A 13374-nucleotide genomic window follows, 5' to 3' on the forward strand; every position below is an offset into this window, starting at 1 on the left:
TTAGTGGTATGGGTCAGTTAATTGTTAAAAAAGTCTATATTTTGATGAAGTTGAATGGAATCAAGTCATATTTATTATTCAAATTGTATTCTTCTACGTGGATTTGGTTGATTATAAAGTTATAATTCTTGTGTGCATAAACTAATTCAATTAAGATAATTGCAGTAATTTAAATGTCATTTTAAATATATAACTGAAATATCTTAATCATAACCATGACATTATAATTCATAAGAATATTTTCAATATTTACAACAAGTACATATCATGATGATTATATTTGATGTTCGACCTTAAATCACCATGATCAAAACAAGTCATATAAGATAACAAATTACTCAAAATACAAAACTATCAAATCTATGGCTATCCTCTTCAGATAAAAAATTTATCAAAACCAACAACCATTAACCATAATTTACTATAAAATATGTCAAACATAACCAATATATCAAAAAAACTTCAAACACAGCTAAAAACTAGATATAAAAAATTTGTTAGCATTCTTCACTTGAAATTCAATCCTTCCTTGCCTTTTTGATATATTTTCCTTTATGATTCTTTTTTTGCTCATCAAGCTGTCTACTAGTCACACAAGGTATTCTATTCCACTTAAGCCCAAGTGGTTTAAACCCTAAATTTATGAGTTGTTTGCCAACATTCTCCTTATTGAATTTGTTTATAAACTTGGTTGGAGTACCATTTGGCCCTAGGACTGTATTATGGTTGGTAGCAACTATTATGTGATTGCTGCACATTCATCCAAACAAATGCCCATATAGTCATTAAATTATGTAAACTCAATAAGTTCAAATGAATAACTAAATAAATTATACCTTATATATCATTTCACCAGTATTTTCATCAACATAGCATCCCATACCACCAACAAGTCCTCTTGTTCTCCTAAAGTACTTTCCCCTAAGATTCTTTGCAGCTTTTTCCTACTTTGTCAATTCACGTTAACATAATAAGTTGAAGGAAAATAAACAATTGTATTATAAGGAAAAAATTTACGTTAATATAATATCTTACATGGTTGTCTTTAGTGTTAGAATTCTTTAGTGTTAGAAACCAGAAGCACCTTATTGTTCATAATGTACCTGAAATATGTGACAATAGTAAAAGAAAATATACAAATTAATAGATATAGATGTAAAAAATATACTGAAAGATATATGAGTTATAAGAAATATACTGAAATCCTCCTCCTTAGTTGGTGTTTGCTTATCCTTTAAACTGGTTCATTATTAGAATCATGGTCAAGTGATGAGTCTGCTACATTTTATTACTCTCATGCTGGTTTAGTTGGACAAATACTTCTATAATGTCCAAATACTGTACCTCATCTTGATTCCGTTCTTGGTTAGTTTTTCTTATTTCTTAAATTTGTTTGGCTCATATTTGCTTTAAGTTCTTTTCCTTTTGGGTCTTAATAGCTGTCTTTTATTTGTAGGTGGTTCAACTGCTTCATATTCATCAATTCTCTAATATTTATTTCCCCTAACAGGTTGTATTGCCAACTTGTAGTTCTTCATGTAAGTGTCTTTATGATACCAATGAGCAATACACTGGATTGGATACTTCTTCTCATGATATAGAGCACATATTGTATGAGAGCATGGAATCCCTGTCAAATTCTATGCTCTGCAAGTGCACACTTCACTATCCAAAAAAACAGTGTGCCACTCCCTTGTGAGTTATCTCAAATTCATCATCACTATTGAAAGTAACTACACACTGAGAAGATATCTTCATAATAGTCTGAAACTTTTTCATGCAGTCTGGACTCCATCCATTTATCTATTTATTGACACATTTTCTGTTCTCAATAATTCTATTTATAACTTGCACTCTGATTTGCTCTACCATTAATATGATTGGTTTATCTATTTTTTCCTTTATCCATGAATTGAAAGTTTTTAAAACATTATTATTCAGCATGTCTAACTTGCATCTGCTGCTGTAATAATATAATACCCGGCTATACTCCGGTATCGGAATTCCTACCGTCCGGTGGAATCTCGGGTGTCGGAGACCTCTAGAAGGGTAAAACCATGTTTTCATAAAATGTTTTAATGAGTTTTATGTTTTTAATCAAGAAAGAAAATGAGTTTTTGCATGAAAATAATCTTGGAGGAAGACCCAGGTTCGGCCGCCGAACCTCAAGTTCGGCCGCCGAACATGCATGCGCTTCGGGAGGGCTTTAGGCCCCCGAAAGCATAAGTGAGGGAAGTCCAGGTTCGGCTGCCGAACCTTATGTTCGGCCGCCGAACATGGCATGCATACGGAGGCACGTTCGGCTCCCGAATGTGGCCTGCCCAGCCACCTATAAATGGGTCCCTTAGCCGAAATGGGCGAGCTTTTCTCCCCATTGTCGGCCAAGGTGACTTCTCCGCCATCCCTCGCCGATTTTGAGTTCCTTCCTTCAAATCTTTCACGATTTTCACAAGTTTTCACTTTGTTTTGAAGATTTTCTAGTATAAAGCAAGTTTTGGAGCTTTGAGGTTCAAGAAACTCAATCTCTCCCATTTCCGAGCTAGGGTCGTTTTCCTCTCGATCTTCAAGAGGTAAGGGCCGATCTTGAGCTCACAATATGTTTTAAACAAGTTTTAAGTTGATTCATGGGGTAGAAATGTATGTTTATGTTAGTTGAGCATTGTTAGGTTTTATGTGTTTTATGGACAATGTATGTTGGTTTTGCATGTTTGATGTGTTGTAGATGGGGCTTAGGATAGTTTGAAGCCCCTAAGAGCTGATGTATGTATCTATGCATGTTTTGGATGAGTTGTAGGCTTGATTGAAGGTTTTGGGAGGCAAATGTGCATGAGGAGCCGAGTTTCTGCCCTTTTGGCAGAAACCAAGTTCGGCAGCCGAAGGACTTTCGGCCGTCGAACCTGCCTGGGAGGCCAGCCTTTCGGCTGCCGAAGCCTGCCCCCGAAAGAGGACTTTCGTCTCTGGAGGGCAGTTTCGGCCACCGAAAGTGCCGCCGAACATGCATGAGTTTCGTCTCTGTCTGGGAGTTTCGGCCGCCAAAGGTGCCGCCGAACTTGCCTGACTTTCGGCTCTGGAGGGACTTTCGGCCGCCGACCCTGCCGCCGAAAGTGCCCTGTTCAGCCTTCCTTTGCATGTTTTGCATGTTTGTTTTGAGGTGTTTTAGGGGTTTTTGGGGGATGTTTTTAGAGTCATGTTCTAGTATGTTGGTCCCTCATTTGAGTCCACCTATGTAGGTTCGGACCCAAGGAACCGAGGACCCCAGCAGTGAGTCAGCTGCTTCAGTCATTGTCAGAGCTAGCTGAGGTGAGTAGAATAAACCTTTATATTTTAAAGCAAATAAATTATAAGTTTGAGCATGTTCATGCATCATGAATGCCATGTGATATCCTAGGTTGTTTGCATTAGAATTCACGAATATGCTGCATTGCAAAATTCTATGATGGATGTGGATGGATGTTGGATGATCCTTAGTCCTCAATATGATGCGATGTGATATGATATGGTATGGTATGGAAGTCCGGTTGACCCATTCTACGTCCCGGCACTATGTAAGAGAAAGACCGGTTGACCCATTCTATGTCCCGGCACATTGGAATGTTATGATATGTTATGTTAAGAGAAAGACCGGTTGACCCATTCTACGTCCCGGCACTTTGGAATGTAGAGGACTATAGGTGACAACACCATCCTTGATGTGATTTACTTGTGATGTGATGCATTCCATGATCGCATGTATTTTAAATGTTTTAGTATTCTGCTCACTGGGCTCTTGTAGCTCACCCCTTTCCCTAATCCCCCAGGGTTGCAGGTACGGGCTAGACAGAGAAGTCAAGATGAATGAAGTCATGTGTATGTGATAGATAGAATGTGGACATGATAAATTGTATAATGATGTAAAAGTTATGAATAGTTATGTCATGTATATGTTGATTTTGAGATTGAGGTTTAGAAATTGTGCTTGACCAAGTTTGTATAGTAATCCCTTTTGTAAACATGATCTATGTTTTATGATGCTTATGTAACCAAACTCAATATATATGATGTCACCCCATTGGGGTACTGTTGGGACTCCAAAGAGGAGTTAATGTTTATGATCATGTTATGTATAGTGCATGCACAGGTTGAGTTTGGTGAATGAATGTAAAGAAAAGTTCAAATTTTTATGTATGTTGTGGATCATGTATGGGATTAAACAGGTTTACAGGTTGTATGTCAGGCTTGCTACGGTCCCGGCGGCCTTAAGCAGATCTGGATCCTAGCGCCGGTAGCGGTCCGATTTACGGGTCGTTACAGAATGGTATCAGAGCCCTAGGTTCATATGGTCGGACCTATAGTGTGTTGGGCTTATAGATGTCAGAGAAGGTCAAGCACAATAGGAAAGGTCATGTCCACTAGGATAGGATGTGGAGTCCTGTCTTGTATGATGATGTGAAATGCCATGATAATGTGCATGTGCATTAATGATATGTTTTGTATGTGATGTATGTGATGCGGGTTCATGTGTTCCCACATGAACCATATGATGCTAATGTTTGTGCAATGTGTACTGTTTTTCAGAAATAGGATGAGAGGAACTCGTCGATCTGCACAATTGACTGGAGTACCACTTGAGGATGAGGGCACGAGCGCCCGTCCTCCTGCATTGCCTAGGGCGATGTCAAGTAGGTCCAGCAGGGAAAGAGCAGTAAGAGACCCTAGAAGGTCTTTGGATCTGGGTAGAAGCAGATCAGTAAGGGGAACAGTTCAGGGAGGAATGTCAGTTGATATGGGGGATGAGATGGATGTGGACCAGAGGAGGGATGGCAGTTTAGGAGTGAGCATGTCGGAAGAGGGAATGGGAGAGTCCCAAGGAGGCACCCAGGCCTCGGGATTTGTTCAGCCACCTCACTACCCACCCTTTTCACAAAACCCCGGGTATTCGATGGGAGGTACATCGGATTACCCCAGCTTTAATCCTTACCCTTCTCACATGCCATACCCATCTTACTACCCACCATACCCATAGTACCCCATGTACCCACCTCCACCTTACTACCCAGGTACAGCAAACCCTACCCCAGGGAATGCTGCACCTCCTCCTCCACCAGCAGAACTCACAGTTCCAGAAACCCCGGTACCTAAGCCTAGCTCATCTGGTGGGAGCAAGGTCAAGATGACCGACTACATGAAGTTGGGCGCTCCTCAGTATGAAAAAGGGGATGACCCGTTTGTGTATCTTGAAAGGGTCAAGGTGATTATAGATGAGATTGGAGCGGATGACAGTAGAGCCATTCAGATGGCTGGGTTCATGCTTAAGTGTAAGAAGGCCCGAGAGTGGTTTAAGAATTATGTGAACCCGAGGGTGGATAACATGTCTTGGGAAGAGTTTGCAAACGAGTTTGCAGGATGGGCTTTCCCCAATAGTTCAAGAGAGCTGAAGATGATCGAATTTGAGCAGTTGAGGCAGACTGATGATATGAGTGTGAATGAATTCACAGACAGATTCTTGGAGCTGTTGCCATTTGCAGGGCAAAATCTTGACTCAGACCAGAAGAAGTCAAGGAGGTATATCATGAAACTCCACTCCAGATATTCCTCCTTGATCCAGTCAGCAGATAAGGAGAGCTTCCATGCCATAGTGGATATGGCCCGGAAGATGGAGGCCAGTGCCATCATTTAGGGGACAGTTAAACAGTCAGTGGCACAGCCCTTTGGTTCTAAGACCCCAGGCTCTTCTTCTCTGAGTGCAGCAGCTTCAGGTAGCAAAAGGTGGGGTAACACCACTAGGAAGCCAAAGAAGAATAAGTTCTGGAATAAGATCAAGTCTAGTCTGGGACTAGGGAGTGGCTCAAGCTCTGGTGCGGATAATGCAGTTTGTGCAAGGTGTGGTAAGCCACACAAGGGAGTTTGCCGGGCTAGGACAGCAGCCTGCTTCAGATGCGGGCAAGAGGGACACGTGGCTCGGGAGTGTCCTAGGACAGTACCTATGGCTCAGTCCCAGCAGACAGCTTCAGGCAGTGTAGCGCAGCCAGCAGCTCCAGCCACGACTCAGGCCAGTGGCAGAGGCAGAGGGAGAGGGTCAGCCTCTTCTTCAGCGGGTTTCAGAGGTGAAGGTCCATCAGCTCCAGCACGGATCTTCACGATGACTCAACAGGAGGCAGATGCATCTAACACCGTGGTGACAGGTAACTTAGTCATTGGTTGTTCAGATGTGTATGCCTTGATGGACCCTGATGCATCTCATTCTTTTATTGCTCCGAGAGCCGTTCAGAGGTTAGGATTAATGGTCTCTGGGTTAGAGTGCCCTCTCTGGGTCAGTGGACCCAAGTGTGATCCATCAGTGGCAGAGTCAGTCTGCTAGTGCAGTCCAGTGTTTGTTGAGGGAAGATGCTTGTCCGCCGACCTGGTGGTTTTAAATTTGACTGATTTTGACGTCATTCTAGGGATGGACTGGTTATCTACCCATGGTGCTACCTTGGATTGCAGAGACAAGGTAGTCAGGTTCAGAGGTCAGGATGGGTCAGAGGTTGTCTTCAGGGGAGACAGGAGGGGTACACCTAGAGTTCTGATATCAGCTCTTCAGGCTCGTAGGTTGCTTAGGAAGGGATGTCAGGGGTATTTGGCTCATGTGAGAGAGCTTAGCAGTCAGGTTAGAGAGCCCGCCTCGGTGCCAGTGGTCAGAGAGTTCTTAGATGTGTTCCCAGACGAGCTGCAAGGTTTACCACCTGCTAGGGAGATAGAGTTCGAGATAGAATTGATGCCTGGAACCCGACCGATCTCTATCCCTCTCAACAGGATGGCTCCAGCTGAGTTGAAGGAATTGAAAGAACAGTTGCAAGAGCTGGTAGAAAAGGGCTTCATCCGACCGAGTACCTCACCTTGGGGTGCTCCAGTTCTATTTGTGAGAAAGAAGGATGGATCCCTTAGACTTTGTATCGACTACAGGCAGTTGAACAAAGTCACCACCAAGAATAAGTACCCATTGCTAAGGATCGATGATCTATTCGACCAGCTAGCAGGAGCGGGTTGTTTCTCCAAAATAGATCTGAGATCTGGGTACCATCAGCTGAGGATAAGAGAGGAAGATGTGCCAAAGACAGCTTTCAAAACCAGATATGGGCATTTTGAGTTCCTTGTGATGCCGTTCGGGTTAACTAACGCCCCTGCAGCATTCATGGATCTCATGAACAGAGTGTTTAGCCAGTACCTGGACCACTTTGTTATTGTCTTCATAGATGATATCCTAGTGTATTCCAGGAATGCAGAGGAGCATGCCCATCATCTGAGGTTAGTTCTGCAGACCTTGAGGGAACATGGCTTGTATGCCAAGTTCTCCAAGTGTGAGTTCTGGCTGAGGAGCATTTCATTCTTGGGGCATGTGGTGTTGGAAAATGGAATAGAGGTGGACCCCAAGAAGATAGAAGCTGTGGCTAACTGGCCTAGACCCACTTCAGTAACAGAGATTAGAAGTTTCTTGGGTTTGGCAGGTTACTACAGGAGGTTCGTTCAGGACTTCTCAAAAATTGCAGCTCCTCTGACTAGACTAACCAGGAAGAATCAGAAGTTTGTGTGGTCTGACCAGTGCGAAGAGAGTTTTGAAGAGCTTAAGAAGAGGTTAACGTCAGCGCCAGTGTTAGCTTTGCCAGCTAGCAATGAAGATTTCACAGTTTTCTGTGATGCATCCCGAGTGGGATTGGGTTGTGTGTTAATGCAGAACGAAAGGGTGATTGCTTATGCTTCTAGACAGCTGAAGAAGCATGAGTTGAATTACCCCACACATGATCTAGAGATGGCAGCAGTAATCTTTGCACTCAAGATGTGGAGGCACTACCTCTATGGGGTTAAATGTGAGATCTTCACAGATCATAAGAGCCTGCAGTACATCCTGAGTCAAAGAGATTTGAACTTGAGACAGAGAAGATGGGTAGAGCTGCTGAGTGATTATGATTGTAAGATTCAGTACCATCCGGGTAAGGCGAATGTTGTGGCAGACGCCCTAAGCCGGAAGTCACTAGGTAGTCTATCCCACATCACGGCTGAGAGGAGACCAGTGGTGAAGGAGTTTTACAAGCTCATTGATGAAGGTCTACAGTTGGAGTTGTCTGGTACAGGTGCTTTAATTGCCTAGATGAGAGTGACACTCGTGTTTCTAGAGCAGGTGGCTCAGAAACAGCATGAGGACCCAGAGTTAGTGAAGATTGCCAGGACTGTTCAGTCAGGCAAGGATAGTGAGTTTAGATTCGACAACAAGGGGATCCTCCGCTATGGGAGCCGATTGTGTGTACAAGACGACATAGGGCTAAAAGGAGACATTATAAGAGAGGCTCATAATGCAAGATACAGCGTTCACCCCGGAGCCACCAAGATGTATCAAGATCTGAAGAAGGTTTATTGGTGGCCAGCTATGAAGAGAGAAGTGGCACAGTTTGTGTCAGCCTGCGAAGTGTGTCAGAGGGTGAAGCTGGAACATCAGAAGCCGGCTGGAATGCTTAACCCACTACCTATTCCAGAGTGGAAATGGGAGAACATAGCTATGGACTTCGTAGTGGGGTTACCGGCGGCGTCCAACAGATTGGACTCCATATGGGTGATTATGGACAGACTCACCAAATCTGCTCACTTCATTCCTGTCAAGAGTGGCTATTCTGTGGACAAGTTGGCACAGGTGTATGTTGATGAGATCGTCAGGCTGCATGGGGTTCCTGTTTCAATAGTGTCTGATAGAGGGCCTCAGTTCACCTCCAGGTTTTGGCGGAGTCTGCAGAATACCATGGGTACCAGGTTGAATTTTAGCACTGCTTTCCATCCACAGACGGACGGACAATCAGAAAGGACCATCCAGACAATAGAGGATATGCTCAGAATGTGTGTGCTGGACTTTGGCGGTTCTTGGAGGCAGCATCTACCTTTGGTGGAGTTTGCCTACAATAATAGCCATCATGCTAGCATCGGGATGGCTCCATATGAAGCTTTGTATGGAAGTGCAGATCACCTGTTTGCTGGGAAGAGGTTGGAGAAAAGGCCTTGGCAGGGCCTGAGCTAGTAGAGATCACCAGCAGGGTGGTACCCATAATCAGAGAAAGGATCAAGACTGCTGCAAGCAGACAGAAGAGTTATGCAGATATCCGCAGAAGGCAGGTAGAGTTTCAGGAGGGGGATTTTGTATTGCTCAAGGTGTCTCCAATGAAAGGGGTGATTCGGTTCGGGAAGAAAGGTAAGCTGGCTCCACGGTACATCGGACCCTTTAAAGTCTTGCAAAAGATTGGGAATGTATCGTACAAGCTGGACTTGCCTGCTTCAATGGAGAGAATCCATCCGGTTTTCCATGTTTCTATATTGAGGAAATTTGTGTCAGATCCGGGCAAGGTTCTTAGTGAGCCTGATATGGAGATCCAAGAAGATCTCACTTATGTTGAGCAGCCAGTATGGATCCTAGACACCTAGATCAGAAAGCTAAGGCACAAGAAAATCCCGATAGTGAAAGTCCTTTGGAATCACCACAATATTAAGGAGTGTACCTGGGAGACACGGGAATCCATGCTCCAGCAATATCCCCATCTTTTCTAAAGTAAGTTTTATGTGCTTTGTATGTATGTTATGTGTAAGCTATGCTATGTGTTGTTTGGTGAACATTCGGGGACGAATGTTCTTAAGGGGGGAAGAATGTAATACCCGGCTAGACTCCGGTATCGGAATTCCTACCGTCCGGTGGAATCTCGGGTGTCGGAGACCTCTAGAAGGGTAAAACCATGTTTTCATAAAATGTTTTAATGAGTTTTATGTTTTTAATCAAGAAAGAAAATGAGTATTTGCATGAAAATAATCTTGGAGGAAGACCCAAGTTCGGCCGCCGAACCTCAAGTTCGGCTGCCGAACATGCATACGCTTCGGGAGGGCTTTAGGCCCCCGAAAGCATAAGTGAGAGAAGTCCAGGTTCGACCACCAAACCTTATGTTCGGCCGCCGAACATGGCATGCATGCGGAGGCACGTTCGGCTCCCGAATGTGGCTTGGCCAGCCACCTATAAAGGGGTCCCTTAGCCGAAATGGGCGAGTTTTTCTCCCCATTGTCGGCCAAGGTGAGCTCTCCTCCATCCCTCGCCGATTTTGAGTTCCTTCCTTCAAATCTTTCACGATTTTCACAAGTTTTCACTTTGTTTTGAAGATTTTCGAGTATAAAGCAAGTTTTGGAGCTTTGAGGTTCAAGAAACTCAATCTCTCCCATTTCTGAGCTAGGGTCGTTTTCCTCTCGATCTTCAAGAGGTAAGGGCCGATCTTGAGCTCACTATATGTTTTAAACAAGTTTTAAGTTGATTCATGGGGTAGAAATGTATGTTTATGTTAGTTGAGCTTTGTTAGGTTTTATGTGTTTTATGAACAATGTATGTTGGTTTTGCATGTTTGATGTGTTGTAGATGGGGCTTAGGATAGTTTGAAGCCCCTAGGAGCTGATGTATGTATCTATGCATGTTTTGGATGAGTTGTATGCTTGATTGAAGGTTTTGGGAGGTAAATGTGCATGAGGAGCCGAGTTTCTGCCCTTTTGGCAGAAACCAGGTTCGGCAGCCGAAGGACTTTCGGCCGCCGAACCTGCCTGGGAGGCCAACCTTTCGGCTGCCGAAGCCTGCCCCTAAAAGAGGACTTTCGTCTCTGGAGGGCAGTTTCGGCCGCCGAAAGTGCCGCCGAACATGCATGAGTTTCGTCTCTGTCTGGGAGTTTCGGCCGCCGAAGGTGCCGCCGAACCTGCCTGACTTTCGGCTCTGGAGGGACTTTCGGCTGCCGAACCTGCCGCCGAAAGTGCCCTGTTCAGCCTTCCTTTGCATGTATTGCATGTTTGTTTTGAGGTGTTTTAGGGGGTTTTTGGGGGATGTTTTTAGAGTCATGTTCTAGTATGTTGGTCCCTCATTTGAGTCCACCTGTGTAGGTTCGGACCCGAGGAACCGAGGACCCCAGCAGTGAGTCAGCTGCTTCAGTCATTGTCAGAGCTAGCTGAGGTGAGTAGAATAAACCTTTATGTTTTAAAGCAAATAAATTATAAGTTTGAGCATGTTCATGCATCATGAATGCCATGTGATATCCTAGGTTGTTTGCATTAGAATTCACGAATATGCTGCATTGCAAAATTCTATGATGGATGTGGATGGATGTTGGATGATCCTTAGTCCTCGATATGATGCGATGTGATATGATATGGTATGGTATGGAAGTCCGGTTGACCCATTCTACGTTCCGGCACATTGGAATATTATGATATGTTATGTTAAGAGAAAGACCGGTTGACCCATTCTACGTCCCGGCACTTTGGAATGTAGAGGACTATAGGTGACAACACTATCCTTGATGTGATTTACTTGTGATGTGATGCATTCCATGATCGCATGTATTTTAAATGTTTTAGTATTCTGCTCACTGGGCTCTTGTAGCTCACCCCTTTCCCTAATCCCCCAGGGTTGCAGGTACGGGCTAGACAGAGAAGTCAAGATGAATGAAGTCATGTGTATGTGATAGATAGAATGTGGACATGATAAATTGTATAATGATGTAAAAGTTATGAATAGTTATGTCATGTATATGTTGATTTTGAGATTGAGGTTTAGAAATTGTGCTTGACCGAGTTTGTATAGTAATCCCTTTTGTAAACATGATCTATGTTTTATGATGCTTATGTAACCAAACTCAATATATATGATGTCACCCCATTGGGGTACTGTTGGGACTCCAAAGGGGAGTTAATATTTATGATCATGTTATGTATAGTGCATGCACAGGTTGAGTTTGGTGAATGAATGTAAAGAAAAGTTTAAATTTTTATGTATGTTGTGGATCATGTATGGGATTAAACAGGTTTACAGGTTGTATGTCAGGCTTGCTACGGGTCCCGGCGGCCTTAAGCCGATCTGGATCCTAGCGCTGATAGCGGTCCAATTTACGGGTCGTTATAAATAAGCTCTAATCCAACTTTGAGGTGGATATTGTAATAAATCTTCAACGCATTCTTTTCCATGTGCAACAAGCTTCTTAAGATTATCCTTAAATTCTTCCTCATAAAAACTTCATGCACAACCAAAAAAATTTTTTTTGAGTTCACCTCTCCACCTTTTGCACCAATTTGCATAGATGTGCCTTACACAAAATTTATGCTCAATTGAGGCAAAACTTATTAAACAGCAGGAATTAATCCCTCTATATCAAATAAAATTAAAATTAAACATATCAGAGAAAAGCTAAAACTATAATATTAAACATTTTAAATTAACAAATACAATTTTTACTAACATTTTGCATGTCACTTGCAAGTGTTATTGTGGATCCATTTCCTAAATCAAGAATTATTGATAAGCAAAGCAAGATCCACCTCCAATTGTATTTATCTTCTGATAAACACACTGTCCATGCTATTGTGTACATGTGATTATTTTCATCCTTTCCCACTCTACATAAGATTTGCCCTTTGCCCTTTGCCCTTTGTATAAGCCCTTTAAGGAGTTGCCATCCAATCCAATTATAGGCCTTCAACCATTCAGCCACCCTTGCTTATATGCATTGAAATAAATAAATATTCTTTCAAATATCCTCTTTTCTTGAAGAAAGCCATCTTTATTTAACTCAACCTTGCAAATAGATCATAGACGGGATCTTTCAATCTCAGCTGCATATGTATACATGAATATTCTTCCTTATAACTTCCATCCATCTCTCTCAATAATAATTTCTTTGCTCTTTTGCACTTGGAATAAGAAACATAAACCTTTAGTTCTTCTTTTGCATATTGTTTAAGCTCCCTCGCCTTTGTGTATGTATTTTGATAAACCTTATTCTTGAAATGATTTGCAAGAAATCTAGCACTCACCTTCAGATTCTTGAATACCTTATAGTATTTGTGGATATTATTAAAACTCCTAACATGTAGAGGGTCATTTTTATTACTTCTACTAGTAAATATAAAAAATGGACACTTGTCATGGCATACTGCTGTGATTCTATGAGGTTCATTTTTCATATACTTGAACTTTATACCCCTTATCATTGAATATTTTGATATGGATTCCTGAATTCAATAGCATTAGAAAACTCAATTCCCTTGTTAAACCAAGGTTGATCTGTATCACTATCATACCTTAGCCTTTTACTCTTTTTTTTAATATACTCACCCCTACCCTCATTTGATTCTTCATCATTTGATTCAAAATCTCCAGAATCATCAGAAGAAATATAATCACTCTGGTTGCTTTCACTGCCATCAATGTCATTACTTTCATCAACCATATCATTATCATTTATTTCTTCACCCACTGCTATATCACTATCATTGTTATGCATTTGCTCATCCTTATCACTAACATCTTCACCCCTTTATGCAGATATTGGTTGCTTTCCTTTTCTAATTTATTATCTCCTA

This window comes from Manihot esculenta, chromosome 13, assembly GCF_001659605.2.
Source record: "Manihot esculenta cultivar AM560-2 chromosome 13, M.esculenta_v8, whole genome shotgun sequence".
NCBI lineage: Eukaryota > Viridiplantae > Streptophyta > Magnoliopsida > Malpighiales > Euphorbiaceae > Manihot > Manihot esculenta.